Source organism: Herpailurus yagouaroundi, unplaced genomic scaffold (genome assembly GCF_014898765.1).
Source record: "Herpailurus yagouaroundi ecotype Mexico unplaced genomic scaffold, PumYag 313, whole genome shotgun sequence".
NCBI lineage: Eukaryota > Metazoa > Chordata > Mammalia > Carnivora > Felidae > Herpailurus > Herpailurus yagouaroundi.
The window spans coordinates 67,150-84,580 of NW_024412530.1; the positions used below are offsets into that span (position 1 = coordinate 67,150).

At 39.3% G+C, this 17,431-nt stretch overlaps 1 pseudogene; it reads right to left on the reverse strand.

The window, feature by feature from the left end:
• Positions 1 to 734: 734 nt before the first annotated feature.
• LOC121021739 (NADH dehydrogenase [ubiquinone] 1 beta subcomplex subunit 5, mitochondrial-like) overlaps positions 735 to 17,431 on the reverse strand; it is a 43,249-nt pseudogene continuing 26,552 nt past the window's right edge.

A 17,431-nucleotide genomic window follows, 5' to 3' on the forward strand; every position in this document is an offset into this window, starting at 1 on the left:
AAAAAAATACGCATTTTTGTTGTTTAAGTCACCCAGCCTATGGTATGTTGTTATGAGTGCCCAAGCTGATTAATGTGTTCACCTTTTCCTCATTTGTATGTCTTGTAATATTTTTGAAAATTAGACCTTTTACATAATACATGTTTGCAACTCTGGCTTCTGATATTTTTCAACAATTTTGCTGTTGCTAGATCTATATTGTTTGTTTGTTTAGCCATATGTCTGGAAGAAACCTTTGAAATTTGCTTCCTTTGTCAAATACAGCAGATGATGCCTTGTTTAGTGTGTGTGTGTGTGTGTGTGTGTGTGTGTATGTGTACTTTTGTGCACATGTAAGAGCATGTCTTGCTCAGTTTTGTTCTTGCTTCTATTTATAGGTCTGTCTTATTAAGGGCATCCACTGGTTCTGTGTAGTCTAAGGATGAATAAATGATTGGATAGAGTTTGTGCTCCAACAACTCCAGCCAGTAAGGCTTCTGTGCTCTGTCATTATATCTGTGTGTGGGTAGGGGAGTGCATTCAAAGTTCTGGGTTCTTGTCACATCTCCTCTGTCTGTGAATGCTTGGTTCTCTCAGGGCTGGGGCCCTGGCTAGGGTTTGGGTTAGGTCTCAAGAGGGGACAGGGCCTGGACCCCCAGCAGTGCAGTAGTCTCCCCAGAGGGCTGAGTTGAGGGCACAGGTTAGGATGCGGGTCAGGCTCAGTCTTTGGGTTCAGGTTAGGATGCAGGTCAGGCTCAGTCTTTGGGTTCAAGTGCCAGCCTCTGGTGTGGGCCAAGCTTAGCTTTGACCTCAGCATCCCCCTTGTGCAGCTCCATCCCTGCTTTAGAGATGGCATGACGACTTTCCAGGTTCCAGCTCAATAATCTTGCACCAGTTCTGGGCTCCAAATCCATTCTGTTCTCAGACCTAGGAATTGGGCCCCCATAAGGAAAGAGCCTTGGCTAGGGATAGGGTTAGATCCCAGGAGGGTTCAGGGGCTGAACCGACAGCAGTCCAGTGACTTCCCTGGAGGGCTGAGTTGAGGGAGCCTGTTAGGGTGTGGGACAGGCATAGGGTTTGGGTGCAGTGGACGACCGATTGTGTGTCCCATGCTTAAGTTTGGGCCCCAGATCCTCCTCTGAGGCTCCATTCAGGCCCTGGAAACTCACTGCTAGTCAGGAGTGTTTGGACAGCTGGGCTCTTTCTGATCTCTGCTATGTATTGATGTAGCTGCAGCCAGGAACATGCTCACCGCAACCATGGCCACGAGCTCAGGCTAGCAGAGTCATTACAGCTCCCACCTATCCACTTCAGAGATCATCAATGCCACCAACAGCTTCCCAAATTCAGCCAATCCCTTTAAGCACATCAGAAAACCTCCTGTTCCTCCTGACCTGCCACACTGTAGAATTCCATACCTATCAAGCTGGGGGATGGAATGAAATGGAATGGGAGCAGCCCCACCCAAACATCACAGAATCCCACTATTTTATGTAAAGTTCAGCAGTTTTCAAAACATTCAGATTATTGTACACCTCTGGTCGCTTTCCAAGGCATGGAAATGGCTGGTTATTAAAATGTTGTCCAGCATGATAGTTGCTTTTTTGGGGACAGGAGCTGCCAGTCCTCTCAGTGGCCATAGCCAGAAATCCTCCTCCTTTTTCTGAACCCGACCTTCTTTCACAATTGTAATATTGCTCTTGTTGGCTCCTCTCTGAGCTCCCAAAATAGAGAAACACTTTGTGATGTCAGCTTTGGGTCTGGGCACTCCACTGTGGCTACTGCTTTCCTCCTCATGCTCTAGTGATGACTCAGCCTACAAAGCTGTACACTCTGGCCTCTTATTGAGTAAGAGTTGCCTCAAGTCTTCATTAAAACAGCATATGTGGGGTGCCTGGGTGGCGCAGTCGGTTAAGCGTCCGACTTCAGCCAGGTCACGATCTCGCTGTCCGTGAGTTCGAGCCCCGCGTCAGGCTCTGGGCGGATGGCTCAGAGCCTGGAGCCTGTTTCCGATTCTGTGTCTCCCTCTCTCTCTGCCCCTCCCCCGTTCATGCTCTGTCTCTCTCTGTCCCAAAAATAAATAAACGTTGAAAAAAAAATAAAAAATAAAACAGCATATGTATTTTGATTTAATGGACACCAGCCGTCAGTGGCTTGTAAGGAGATGGGGACTTATAAGGAAGGCTTTACACATTCCCAGGCCCTTGTTTATAATCCCAGTAAGAAAAAACCCTGACCTCCCCTGCTTATAGGTAATGTGTTGGTTGAAGGTCAAAACCTGAAATAAATATTGCAACTGGTGTTCATGACTTCAACTAGCAAGAAAGACTGCACTCTCTACAAGGCCAGCTTCCACACATAAATCTGCACTTATTTTATGTTATTTATTTATTTATTTTATCGGGGGGGGGGTATTACTTTAGTTAGTAAAAACACAAGCCCTCCTCCCTGAGAAATTTATTGACTTCTTTTTTTTTTTAATTTTTTTCAACATTTATTTTTATTTTTGGGGGGACAGAGAGAGACAGAGCATGAACGGGGGAGGGGCAGAGAGAGAGGGAGACACAGAATCGGAAACAGGCTCCAGGCTCTGAGCCATCAGCCCAGAGCCTGACGTGGGGCTCGAACTCACGGACCGCGAGATCGTGACCTGGCTGAAGTCGGACGCTTAACCGACTGCACCACCCAGGCGCCCCTTGATTTCATTTTTTAAAGGCATATTTTTTTTAAGTAATTTTAGGCTTACAACAAAACTTGGAGGAAGGTAGAGATTTTCCAAATAATTTCTGCCCTCACACATGCATATTCACCCTCATTATCATCTTTCACCAGAATGATACTTTTCTTTTTTTTTTTTTTTTTTAACTACTGATGAACCTACATTGGCACACCATAGTCACCCAGTACCCATAATTTGACCTCAGGCTCACCATTGGTGTTGTACATTATGTGGATTTAGACAAATATATAATGACGCATTTCTATCACTATAATATCACACACAGCATTTTTATTGCTGTAAAAGTCCTCTGTGCTCTGTCTATTCATTTCTCACTCCCTCCACACACACACTGTCGCCTTTACATTGAGTCCATAGTTTTGCCTTTTCCACACTGTCATATAATTGTAATCCTACACTTTTCAGATGGGTACTTTCACTTAGTAATACATATTTAAGGTTCTTCCATGATTTTTCATGGCTTGATATCTCATTTCTTTTTAGCACCGAATAAATAAATATGCCATTGTCTGGATGTATCATAGTTTATCTACTCACAAACTGAAGGACATCTTCAGAAACTTGATTGCTTCCAAGTTTTGGCAATTGTGAATAAAAATTCTACAAACATCTGTGTACAGGTTTTTGCGTAGACATAAGTTTTTAACTTCTTTGGATAAATAAACAAGGTACATGATCGTTAGGTAGTATGGTTAGAGGATGTCTAGTTTTGTAAGAAACCACCAAACTGTCTTACAAAGTGGCTGTACTATTTTGCATTCCCACCAGCAATGAAGAAGAGTTATTTTTGCTCTACATCCTTGCCAGCGTTTTGTGTTTTCAGTGTTCTGGATTTTGGCCATTCTAATAAGTGCATAGTGGTACTTCACTGTTGTCTTAATTTGCATTTTCCTGATGACATATGATGTGACTCATCTTTCATAGGCTCATCTACCATCTACCTACCTTCTTTGATGAGGTGTCTGTTAAGATCTTTGGCCAATTTTTGTAATCAGGCTATTCATTTCTTATGGTTGAGCTTTAAGAATTATTTGTATATTTTGGATAGCAGTCCTTTGTCACATGTGTCTTTTGCAAATACTTTCTCTCAGACGGTGGCATGTTTTCTAATTTTCTTGACATTGTTTTTCACAGAGCGGACGTTTTCATTTTAATAAAGTCCAACATATCGGTTATTTATTTCATGAATAGTGACTTCTGAATTTTATCTGAAAAGCCATCACCATACCTAAGGTCATCTAGTTATTCTCCTATGTTCTCTTCAAGAAGGCTTATAGTTTTGCATTTTACATTTATGTCTGTGATCCATTTTAAGTTAACTTTTATGAAGAGTATAAGGTCTGTATCTAGATTTTTATTGTTTTGTATGTGGATGTCTGTTTGTTCCTGCACTATTTTTGAAGAGACAATTTTTACCCATTGTATTGCCTTTGCTCCTTTGTCAAAGATTGGTTGACTACATTCATGTAGATCTACTTCTGTGCTCCTCCATTTGATATAATTTTATATGACTTTGTCAAAATTACACTGTCTAGATTGCTGTAGATTTATAGTAAGTCTTGAAGTTGGGTATGTTCAGCCCTCTAACTTTGTAGTTCTCCTTCAATATTATGTTGGCTATTCTGGCCTTTTGCCTCTCCATATAAACGTTAGCATTCATTAGTTTTTTTTTTTTTTTCTTTTGAAATGGGTTTAGACAAGTTAATTACCAAATACATTGGGCAGAACAAGCATCAAGCATAATCAATACATTCTGGAAAAGAAGTATCATGGGAGGGGATGACAAGTAGTCCTAACAGATACTAAAGCATAGAATATGCACTATAAAAGAGTGTGGCATTTCCCATGAATAGACAGAAAGATTAATAAAACAGCACAAAGAATACTTACAACCAACTACATTTGAGAATTTAAAATATAATTAAGGCAGTATTTTTAATCAGCAGATATATCACAGATTATTTACAAAATGGTATTGTGATAACTTGATGCCCATAAGCATAAGGCCATTCCACATAGAACAATTCCTGACAGCAGAAGACTAGAAACAAGACTAATGTCCACCAATAGGTAGATAGTTGAATAATCCAACATACATCCATGCTAGAGAGTACTATGTCACTATGAAAACAATAGAGACTCCGTCTCTTTACTGCTATGCAGTGTTCTCTAGGTTATACTGTTAAGTGAAAAAAGAAAGGTGCAGAAATGTGTGTAGAGATGCTGCATTCCAATACGGTATCTACTAGTCATGCATGGCTATTTGTATTTAAATTTATTAAATTTAAAAGACACTCAAAATTTAGTTATTCCAGGGTTAGAGGAATAGCAAGGATGGAAGCTTATGATGTATATTTTCTGAAAAATATAATACATATTTACTGGCTCCATGAACTGAGAAGGCAAGAAACAGTGGTCAATCCAGTAGTACTGAGCAATTCTAGTATCCAGGCTGATTCCTCTAAAATAATTTCCCACTGAAAGAAAGCCAGGATTCCTTGGAGAAATGGTGGGTTCCAGGTCTGGGGTAGAGTTTTTCACAGGAGAGTCTGGACCAAACTATCATTCCTGAAATCATGTCAAAACCAATCAGAGGCCAACCTAAAGAGGCTCCCACTGGCCAAACATAGAACAATTTGAGCATCAAATAAAATAATGACTACAATGGATCAAAACACAACACACATACAAATATTTATGAACTCCGCATGACAGTCTAAAAGCAAAGCAAAACAAAACAAAACAAAAAACAAGCTCATTGCTCATCTTTGGAGGCTCCTAGAGAAACAACTCATTATTGTGAAAAGTGGAAATGTTGCCAGAGAATTAAGCAGTCATCCTACCCTTCTTGTGCATACCATATGCAGTGTGATCTAATAGCCGATGAAAGGAAGTTTCTTGTATATATGGATTCCAGCTAATAAATGAAGAGGTAATTATAGAACTATTGAAGAATAGCGCCCTTTTGCAACATTTAATGAAATGCAGTTCTGGCAACTATCTTCAGACTGCAAAAAACATGTGGTAAAAAGGAGATGGAAATTTTATACTAGATGTATCAGGCTGAGAACACTCAAACCCAGCAATCATCTCTAACGTCAGAGAAGAGACAAGACACAATGAACCTTCTGGTGCAACTCTATAGGAAGTTCAAGTTTGCTGTCAGAGGGCAAAAACCGTAGATTACCTCACTGGGTCTCTGTGTACTGATAATACTCTCATAGTGTCTCTTTTTTGTTTCTTTGGGTTTTTTTCACACAACACTGTATAAGTTTACAGCATGCAGCATAGCGACTTAACATACAAAGACACTTCAAAATGATCATCACATAAAGTTAACATCCATCAACTCACATAGTTACAAAAAATTTTTTTCCGTATGATGAAAACCTTTAGGATTTACTGTCTTAGCAACTTTCATATATACCATACAGCATTGTAAACTATAGTCACGATGCTATACATTACATCCCAAGACTTCTTTATTTTATAGCTGGAAGTTTGTATTTTTTTGACCATTTTCACCCAACTCCTCCTTCCCCTCCCCCCACACCACCACTGCTTTTGCTAACCACTAATCTGTTCTTCGTACTTAGGAGTTCAAGTGTGTTTTGTTTGTTTGTTTGTTTGTTTGTTTTAGATGCCACATGTAAGTAAAATCATATGGTATTTGTCTTATTTGACTTATTTCATTTAGCATATCATAGTGTCTGTTTTTTAAACCTCACAAAATCCTTGACAACAAGGAAATGTTTTGCTTCACAACACTGAGCAGAGTTCTGCCAATTGCCTGGGTCCAAATCTAGTGCCTCTAGTATGCTCTTGCAGTCAGTGGTGTGAAGAGCCAAGGTGTTTTGTTTTCAGCAAAGAGTTAGGGACCTATGGCAATGCCAAGATACTTCTGATACAGAGAACAAGTCAGTGAATCATGGTTGCCATAGAAACCAAATGTTATTATGGTGAACATGAGGACTTTTCATCATGACTTTACAGACAGACATGGCCGTGGGGAAGAGCAGGTCCTGTCTTCAGTTATTTGGGTCTCAGAAGAAACTGTGAGTGTCTTACTGTGGTGGATGAGTCGACTTGGGGTGTGGGGAGACAAAGGGATCTTAGATTCATTCACCTCTTTCCTGCTTTGGGACTCAATGTCCTGGCCGTCTCTTAGAGAGATGAAATGGCCTTTGGGGTCCCACCTGGCTCCAGTAAGTGTAGTGTCCAATTACAGGGGTGACCTGGAACTGTTTTCTTTTTTAAAAGGCAGGGTGACTGACTCTTTCTGAACTTCAGCTTCTCCTTCTGCAAAACAGGGATGAGAATGCTGCACCCACACGATCGCTGAGAATGTTCAGTGATACACATGAGCAAGCTTCTGCCCTTGTGGTTATTGCAGGATCATGAATGCCTGTATGAATTTAGGCCACTTCTTATTCCTTTTCAACTTTGTACTTAGGAGGTAGATGAGGGAAGATGAAGAAAAAGGCCTCGTGAGAAGTCCATTATAACATGTCCCTGTTATGTTGTATCATTGTATCATTGTCACTAACCCAGTGCCTCACATGGCTCCCAGTACCAAGTTACATCAGCAAAGCATGGTGATTGCTGGATCTCTCTCTGTCTCTCTCTCTCTCTCTCTCTCTCCATCTCTTTCCATGTACATCTCTTCATGCCAGTGGAAGAGCTCATATAAAGAGCCTGATGGAGACAGGTCCTGAGTTTCTGTGTCCTGATGGCTGCTGAAGCTTCTACTACAGATTCAAGGGCAGCGGTCCTCACATTGTTATTGGGATATGATGCCTGGCTCAAATGAGTTCATAGATCTGAAAAAAAAAAAAGCATGTTGTGGAATTTCTCCTGTCAGGTTCGCACATGAGCCTTAAAGTAGAGAAGCTACTTTAATCTCATTATGGGAGAAGAAGTTTAGCAGGTGAAATTTCATTCCACCAGCAGCTATGTGCTGTGTAGCAGCCCTTGAGCCCCATCTTAGAGATTCCAGCTTTTGCTGAAAGGAATGAATTGTCCTACTTGAAGAAGGAATTTGATCTTCAATATGCATTTGGAATGAATGTACCTACATTGTCCTCATTTTATAAATATTATTCAGAGATTCCTATGTTTCTCTCAGATGGATTTGATATATGCAGTTGGTTAGAAGCTCTTCATGGCAAGTTGAGATTTTAGCATGGATTTCTCCCTGACAGCCACATTTTATCCATTTTGCAATCAATTTTTTAAATCCAGAAAGCTTGCAAGTGTTACTTAGAAATTGTCAGTTATGAGAATATGATAATTTCTAAAATAATAATTACTATAGAATATTCGCTGCTGTAGTAATACCCAGCCACATTCCCTAAAACAACCAGGCATTCTTAAAGAGCACTATGGTTATTTTCCCAGGATATAACATTTTCAGTTCTGTACTGTAAGGCTTTCTCTCCTTATTCCTCTGCCCCAACTCACAACTTGCTCTGTCCCCAGGCAACCACTGATATTCTGCCACGATAGATTATTTTTTATTTCCTAGAATTGTGTTTAAATGGAGTCAATGGAACCATAAAGGTTGTATTACTTTATTAGGGGAGGTCTTCCTACTTTCCTTCAGCCTATTTATTTATAGATTTTTCCATATTATTGTATATGTCAGGAGTTCCTTCACTTTTATAGCTGAGTAGTATTCTGGTATATTAATATACCACAAATTGTTATATCCATTCACTTGTTGATACTTATTTGGTGGTTTCCATTTGGGGGCTCTGGTAAAAAAAAGCTACTAGGAACGCTTGTGTGTGGGTCTTTACATGGACACATACTTTCTTTCTCTAGGACAAATGCTAGAACTGCAATGGCTTGATGATATGGTAGATGGAAGGTTAACATTGTAAGAAACTGCCCAACAGTTTTTCAAAGTGGTTCTACCATTTTTGTCCTACCAGCAGCGTATGAGAGGTCCACCCTCCACAACTTTGCTGATATTTGCTATGGTCAGGCTTTTCAATTGTGGCTATTTACAAGAGGTTGCAACGGTACCTCACTGCAGGTTTAATTTACATTTCCTTAATGATTGATGGTATTGAGTATATTTTTGTGTGCTTATTTGCTCTTCTCATGTTTTCTTTGATGGAGTTATGTTCAAATCTTCTGCCTGTTTATTTATTGGACTGTGTCTTTCTTATAGACATTTCTTTTTTAAATTGTGGTATAAAAACATAACTTAAAATTTAGTATCTCATCCTTTTAGCTGTACGATATACTGTTTCCTTATGAATCTTGTTGTGCAGAAGGCCTCTTAAATTTTTCAACTTGCAAAACTACAGCTATATGGCCATCGAAAAACAATTGCTCTTTTCTCCCTCCCTAAGCCCCTGGAAACTGCCATTCTACTTTCTGTTTCTACGAGTTTGACTACTCTAGATATATCATACTACTGGAATCATGCATGTGCCTTTTTGTGACTGACATGTGTAACTTAAATAATGTCCTCAAGGTCCATCCATGTTGTAGCATATGACAGAACTTCCTTTTGTTTTAAGGCCGAATAATAATCCATTGTAGGTGTATACCGCTTTTGAAATCCATTCATTCTATGATGGACATTTTGGGTTGCTTCCACCTCTTTGTTACTGGGAACAATGCTGTGATGAATATGAGTTTGCCAGTATCTCTTTGAGAACCCGTTTTCAATTCTTTTGGATATATACCAGAAGTGGGATTGCTGGATCACATGATCATTCTATTTTTAGTTTGCTGAGGTGCCTCAATGAGGTTTTCCATAGCGGCTTCACCAGTTTACATTTCCATCGACAGTGCACAGAGGTTCCATTTTCTTTACATCCTAGCCTACACCTGCTATTTTCTGTTTTATTTGAGATTGGCCATCCTAACGGTTGTGAAGTAACATCACATTCAGTTTTGATTTGCATCTCCCTGATTGTCAGAGATGTTGCACATATTTTCATATACTTGCTATCCATTTGTATATCTGCTTAAGAGAAAAGTCTATACAAATCTTTTGCCCATGTTTTAATTGGATCATTTAGAGTTTTTGTTGCCGCTGTTCCTGTCGTTGACTTGTAGGACATCTCTGTGTGTGTGTGTGTGTGTGTGTGTGTGTGTGTGTGTGTATAGTAACTATATAGTATATAGTATATATAGCATAGTATATATAATGTATATATATATATATATATACCAGATATACTAGATATTTACCTTTTATAAATGGTCTACCAATATTTTCTACCAATATTTTTTCCTATTCCATAGCTTGTCTCTTCAACCCCTTGAGTGTTTCTTTTGCTGTGCAGAAGTTTTAAATTTTGATGTAGTCATATTTGACTACTTTTGCTTTTGTTGCCAATGATTTTGGCGTCATACTCAAGAAATCATTACCAAATCAAATGTCATGAAGATTCTCCCCCATGTATTCTTCTAAGATTTTTATAGTTTCAAATCTTAGATTTCAATCTTTAGTCCATTTTAAATTAACTTTTGAATATGGTGGAAGGACCATATTTGTTGGATACAGCTCCAACTTCAGTCTTTTGCATGCGGATACCCAGTTTGCTCAACACCATATATCGAAGAGACTATACTTTCTGCTTTCCATAGCCTTGGCAACCTTGTCAGAGATCATTTCATCATACACATGAGGGTTTATTTCTGGGTTATCTGTTCTGTTCTATTGGTTTATATATTTGTCTTCATGCCATTACCATACTATTTTGATTACTGTGCCTTTGTCACATATTTGTAAGCAGGAAGTGTGAGGCCTACAGCTTTGTACACCTGTTTCAAGACTGTTTTCACTATTGGAGGGGAGTCTTTGAAATCCCACATAAGTCTTAGGAAAATATTTTTTCTATTTCTGCAAAAAAATGCCATATTAAAAACTGACATACAATTATCATGCAGTGTTATACAGTATCAGCTATACAATGTAATGATTTAACAATTCTGTATGTTTCTCAATGCTCATCAAGACAAGTGTACTCTTAATCCCCATGACCTATTTCACCCATCCCCCCACCCACCTCCCCTAGAGCAACCATCTGTTTTTTCTCTCTATTTAAGGGTCTGTTGTTTGTTTGTTTGTTTGTCTTTTTTTTTAATTTGTTTGTTCCTTTGTTTTGCTTCTTAAATTCCACCTATGAGTGAAATCATCTTACTTTTCTTTCTCTGGACTAGCTTATTTCGATTAGCACTATACCCTCTAAGTCCACCCATGTCACTGGAAATGGCAAGACTTCATTCTTTTTTATGGCTGAATAGTATTCCTTTGCATGGTGTGTGTGTGTATGTGTGAGTGTGTGTGTGTGTGTGTGGCACTTCTTTTTTTTTCAATATATGAAATTTATTGTCAAATTGGTTTCCATACAACACCCAGTGCTCATCCCAAAAGGTGCCCTCTTCACTACCCATCACCCACCCTCCCCTCCCTCTCACCCACCCCCTATCAACCCTCAGTTTGTTCTCAGTTTTTAAGAGTCTCTTATGCTTTGGCTCTCTCCCACTCTAACCTCTTTTTTTTCCTTCCCCTCCCCCATGGGTTTCTGTTAAGTTTCTCAGGATCCACATAAGAGTGAAACCATATGGTATCTGTCTTTCTCTGTATGGCTTATTTCACTTAGCATCACACTCTCCAGTTCCATCCACGTTGCTACAAAGGGCCATATTTCATTCTTTCTCATAGTGTAGCACTTCTTTATCCATACATCTATCAATGGACACTTGACTTGCTTTCATATCTTGGCTATTGTACATAATGCTGCAACAAACATACACATGCATATATCTTTTCCAGTTAGTGTTTTTTGTATTCTCTGGGTAAATACCCAGTAGTGGAATTTCTGGGTCATATAGCAATTCTAAATTTAATTTTTTTGAGCAATGTCCATACTGTTTTGCACAGTGGCTGCACCAGTTTGCGTTCCTGCCACAGTGGTCCCTTTTTCTCCACATCCTCACCAGCACTTGTTGTTTCTTGTGTTCTTGATTTTAGCCATTCTGACAGGTATAAAGTGGATATCCCATTTGGGTTTTAAGTTTCATTTCCATGATGATTACTAATGTTGAGCATCTTTTCATGCACATATATTAGAAGAATCAATATTGTTAAAATGTCCATACTACCCAAAGCAATCTACAGATTTAATGCAATCCCTATCAAAATATCAACAACATTTTTTACAGAACCAGAAAAATCAATCCTAAAATTAGTATAGAACCACAAAAGACCCCAAATAGCCGAAATAATCTTGACAAAGAACAAAGTTGGAGGTATCACAATCCCAGATATCAAGGTATGCTACAAAGCTGCAGTAATCAAAACAGTATGGCCATAAGTCTTTTGATACGGATTGCACTGAATGTGTAGATCATCTTAGGTAGAAAGGACATTTCAGCAATTCATAGCTTCCAATCCATGAACATGGATGTCTTTCCATTTGTTTATGTCTTCTTTAATTCTTTTCAGCATGGTTTAGAAGTTTTCACTGTTCGAGTCTTTTGACCACTTGGTTAAGTTTAATTCTAAGGATCTTATTCTTTTTGATGCTATATAACATGGGATTACTCTTTGAATTGTTCACTGTTAGTACATAGAAACACAACAGTGTTGGGGCGCCTGGGTGGCGCAGTCGGTTAAGCGTCTGACTTCAGCCAGGTCACGATCTCACCGTCTGTGAGTTCGAGCCCCACGTCGGGCTCTGGGCTGATGGCTCAGAGCCTGGAGCCTGTTTCTGGTTCTGTGTCTCCCTCTCTCTCTGCCCCTCCCCCGTTCATGCTCTGTCTCTCTCTGTCCCAAAAATAAATAAATGTTGAAAAAAAAAAAGAAACACAACAGTGTTGCTTTTGTGTCGGGCAACTTAGCTGAATGTATTTGGTAGTTGTGGAATGTTTAGGGTTTTCTACATACAAGATACTGTCATCTGTGAACAGAGATAATTTCACTACTTACTTTCCAAATTGGATGTATTTTATTTCATTTTCCTTCCTAATTGCTTTGGCTAGGACTTCCAGTCCTCTGTTGAATAGAAGTAACAAAAGAGGGTATCCTGTCTTTGTTCCTAAGGAACACTTTGAGTTTTTCACTGTTGAGAATAATGTTAGCTATGGTCATTTCATACATGGTCTTTGTTATATTTCTATAACTTCCTTCTATTCATAATTTTAGTGTGCAGTGTTTTTGACATGAAAGTGTGTTGAGTTTTGAAAATGCTTTTCCTGCCTCGAGAAGATCATGTGATTTTTGTCCCTCATTCAGTTTAATATGGTGTATTACACTGATTGGTTTCCCTACCTTAAACTATCACTGCATTCCAGGAATAAATCCTACTTTGTCATACAATATAACACTTTTAGTGGGTTGTTGAATTGAGTTTCCTAATATTTTGTTGAGGATTATCCCATCAATATTCCTCAGGTATATTGGTCTCTAGTTTTCTTTTCCTGTAGAATCTTTGTCTAATTTTGGCATCAAGATCATGCCAACCTCATAAAAATGAGTTTTGAGAGAGGAGCCAAGATGGCAGGAAAGCATGGAATTTTTTTGTGTGTCTTGCATCCATGAAATACAGCCAGACCAACACTAAACCATCCTGCACACCTAGAAAACTGATTTTAAGATTAACACAACAATCTGCACAACCTGAACCACAGAATTCAGCAGGTACGTGGCACAGAGAGGTGAACTGGGGGAGAGGGAAGCAGTGTAGGGCAGGGAGCCGCTTTTGCATGTGGAGAGAGGACAGAGAAGGTGTGAGGGGGGAGAATACAGGAAAAGCGCCCCCCACAAAGCAGCTGGAGAGAAAGTGTAAAAGTGGAAACAGCCGCAGGGACAGAACTAAAAAGGGAGAAAGGAGAAAGGGGGGGGGTTTAAATTACATTAAGAATATAAACAGAGGGAGTGCAGGGTCTGAAACTCCACAGCTCGATACCAGGCGGTGCTCTGGTGCGAAGGGCCAATCCCCAGGAGCAGAGTGGAGCCCAGGGTTCTTCAGGCCACATGGGGAGAGGCAGTTCCCCTGCTGGGAAGACACCTGGTAGAGGCTGTGTGGGTCCTCCAAAAGCAAGGCCCCAATGGACCCAGGAGAACAACCACATTCACTGGGGCTGGAACAAGGCCATTAAGGGTGAAGCCTGGTGCCAGATGTGTGTTGTGATTTTTCATAAGCCTTGAAGCGCTGCTGCTACATTATCTCGTGAACTTTTTCCGGGGTGGGCCAGCACCCGGCCGCAGTCTCTGGGCATCAGCAGCAGCGCAGACCCGCAAACGTTTCTGGGTGCAGCCAGCACCTGGCCATTGCTCAGTAAGACCCTCCGCAGAGGGGCAGAAAAGGTCAAAGCTGCAGTCCCTCAGAAGGGGTCAGGAAAAGCAGCCCCATCTGAGACAAAACTCAGGAGGGAGGTGCTGCCTGGGGCTTGGTCACGGACAGTGTAAAAGCAGGGAGTGGACGGAAGCTGAAGACAAGGGATGGGTGTGCAACTGCTGATCAGGGAGAACAGAGTTCCGATACTAGAGACTGGGTAGCTGGGTGATGCCATTTTCACCGCTTCCACGCACGTGCATATGCACCTACAAGCGCCACAACAATCCACCCCAGTAGGCTAAGCACCGCCATCTAGTGGAGAATTGAGCCATTACACTAAGCCCCACCCAACTTGGCCAACTTCGATCTTCAGGAACACAAATCTCTCCACCTGCTTACTTTATGGACTATAAAATTCTTCATAGTTTGACTTCTAGGGGAAAACGAAGTAACCTCATTCATATTTCAGTCTGTTCACTGGACCATCTATTCAATTTTCTTTCTTTCTTTTTCATTTTCTTTTTTCTCTTTTTCGTTTCTTGTCTTTTTCATGAATACATAAAGAGAAACAATTCATTTTTACTTTCAATTTTTATTAAAAATATATTTTTCCACTACATTTTCTGCTTTTGTGCAAATTTTTTTCAAATTCTATTTTACTTCCATCATTTCATTTTAGTCTACTTCATGTATTCATTTTTTTTCAAATTTTCAAACAATTTCCTTTTTCTTTCTTTATTTTTCCTTTCCCCTTTTTTTCTAATCTATCAAGCCCCTTTCAACACCCAGACCAAAACACACCTAGTATCTAGCATCATTTATTCCACTTGTGTGTGTGTGTGCATGTGTTTGTTCTTTTTTTGTAGTTTTCATGTTTTTTTTTTAATTTTAACATTTTTCATTTTAATTTATTTACCTCATTAATTCCTTTTCTGCCTTCAAAATGACAAAATGAAGACAAAAGCAGGAAGAAACGACAGCCATGGACTTAACCAACACAGATACAAGCAAGATGTCTGAACCAGAATTTAGAATCACGATAATAAGAATACTAGCTGGAGTCAAAAATAGATTAGAATCCCTTTCTGTGGAGATAAAAGAAGTAAATCTTGTCAGGATGAAATAAAAATGCTATATCTGAGCTGCGATCTCTAATGGATGCCACAGTGGCAAGGAATGAAGAGACAGAACAGAGAATCAGCGATATAGAGGACAAACTTATGGAGAATAATGAAGCAGAAAAAAACAGGGAGATTAAGGCAAAAGAGCACAATTTAAGAATTAGAAAAATCAGTGGCTAATTAAAAAGGAACAACATCAAAATCATAGGGAGTCCCAGAAAAGGAAGAGAGACAAATAGGGGTAGAAGGGTTATGTGAGCAAATCATAGTGGTAAACGTCCCCAGTCTGGGGAAAGACACAGACATCAAAATCCAGGAAGCACAGAGGACTCCCATTAGATGCAACAAAAACCATTAGACCATCAACAAGCCATACCATAGTCAAATTCACAAAATATTCAGTCAAGGAGAGAATCATGAAAGCAGCAAGGGACAAAAAAAGTCCCTAACCTACAAGGAAAGACAGAGCAGGTTTGCAGGAGACCTATCCACAGAAAGTTGGCAGGCCAGAAAGGAGTGGCAGGATATATTCCATGTGCTGAATCAGAAAAATATACAGCCAAGAATTCTTTAACCAGCAAGGCTGTCATTCAAAATAGAAGGAGAGATAAAAAGTTTCCCAGACAAACAAAACTTGAAGGAGTTTGTGAGCAATAAACCAGTCCTGCAAGAAATTTTAAGGGGAACTCTCTGAGGGGAGAAAATATGAAACAGGAAAGAAAGAAAGAAAGAAAGAAACACACCAAAAACGACAAAGATTACAAAGGACCAGAGAACACCACCAGAAACTCCAAATCTACAAGCAACATAATGGTAATAAATTCATATCTTTCAGTACTCACTCTAAATGTCAATGGACTCAATGCTCCAACCAAAAGACATAGGGTAACAGAATGGAACAGAAAACAAGATCCATCTATATGCTGTTTACAAGAGACCCACTTTAGACCTAAAGACACTTTCAGATAGAAAGTAAGGGGATGGAGAACTATCTACCATGCTAATGGTCAACAAAAGAAAGCCGTAGTAGCCATACTTATATCAGACAATCTAGGCTTTAAAATAAAGATTGTATCAAGAGATGAAGAAGGACATTATATCATAATCAAGGGGTCTACCCACCAAGAATACCTAACAATTGTAAACATTTATGTACCAAATGTGAAGACACCCAAATATATAAATCAATTAATCACAAACATCAAGAAACTCATTGATAGTAATACCATAATAGTAGGAGACTTCAACACCCCGCTCACAGCAACGGACAGATCATCTAATCAAAAAATCAACAAGAAAACAATGGCTTTGAATGACACACTGGACCAGATGGACTTAACAGATATATTCAGGAAATTTCATCCAAAAGCAACAGAATATACACTCTTCTCCAGTGCACATGGGACGTTCTCCAGAATAGACCACACACTGGGACACAAATCAGCCCTCAACAAGTACAAAAAGTTCAAGATCATACCATGCATATTTTCAGACCATAATGCTATGAAACTCGAAATCAACCACAAGAAAAAAATGTGGACAGATAACAAATACTTGGAGACTGAAGAACATCCTACTAAAGAATGAATGGGCTAACCATGAAGTTAAAGAGGAAATTGAAAAGTACATAGAAGCCAATGAAAATGATAACACCACAGTCCAAAACCTCTGGGAGGCAGCAAAGGTGGTCATAAGAGGGAAATATATACCAATCCAGGCCTTCCTGAAGAAGGAAGAAAGATCTCAGATATACACCCTAACCTTACACCTTAAAGAGCTAGAAAAAGAACAACAAATAAAACGCAAAAACAGCAGAAGACAGGAAATAAAGATTACAGCATAAATCAATGCTATCGAAACCAAAAACACACTAGAACAGACCAATAAAACCAGAAACTGGTTCTTTGAAAGAATTAACAAAATTGATAAACCACTAGATCGTTTAATCAAAAGGAAAAAGGAAAGGACCCAAATAAATAAAATCAAGAATGAGAGAGGAGAGATCACAACCAACACAACAGAAATAAAAACAATAAGAGAGTATTATGAGCAATTATATGGCAATAAAATGGGCAATCTGGAAGAAATGGACAAATTCCTGGAAACATATACACTACCAAAACTGAAACAGGAATAAAAAGACAATTTGAACAGACCCATTACCAGTAATGAAGTCGAATTAGTATTCAAAAGTCCCCCCAAAAAACAAGAAGTCCAGGGTCAGATGGCTTTACCGGGGATTTCTACCAAACATTTAAGGAAGAGTTAACACCTATTCTCTTGAA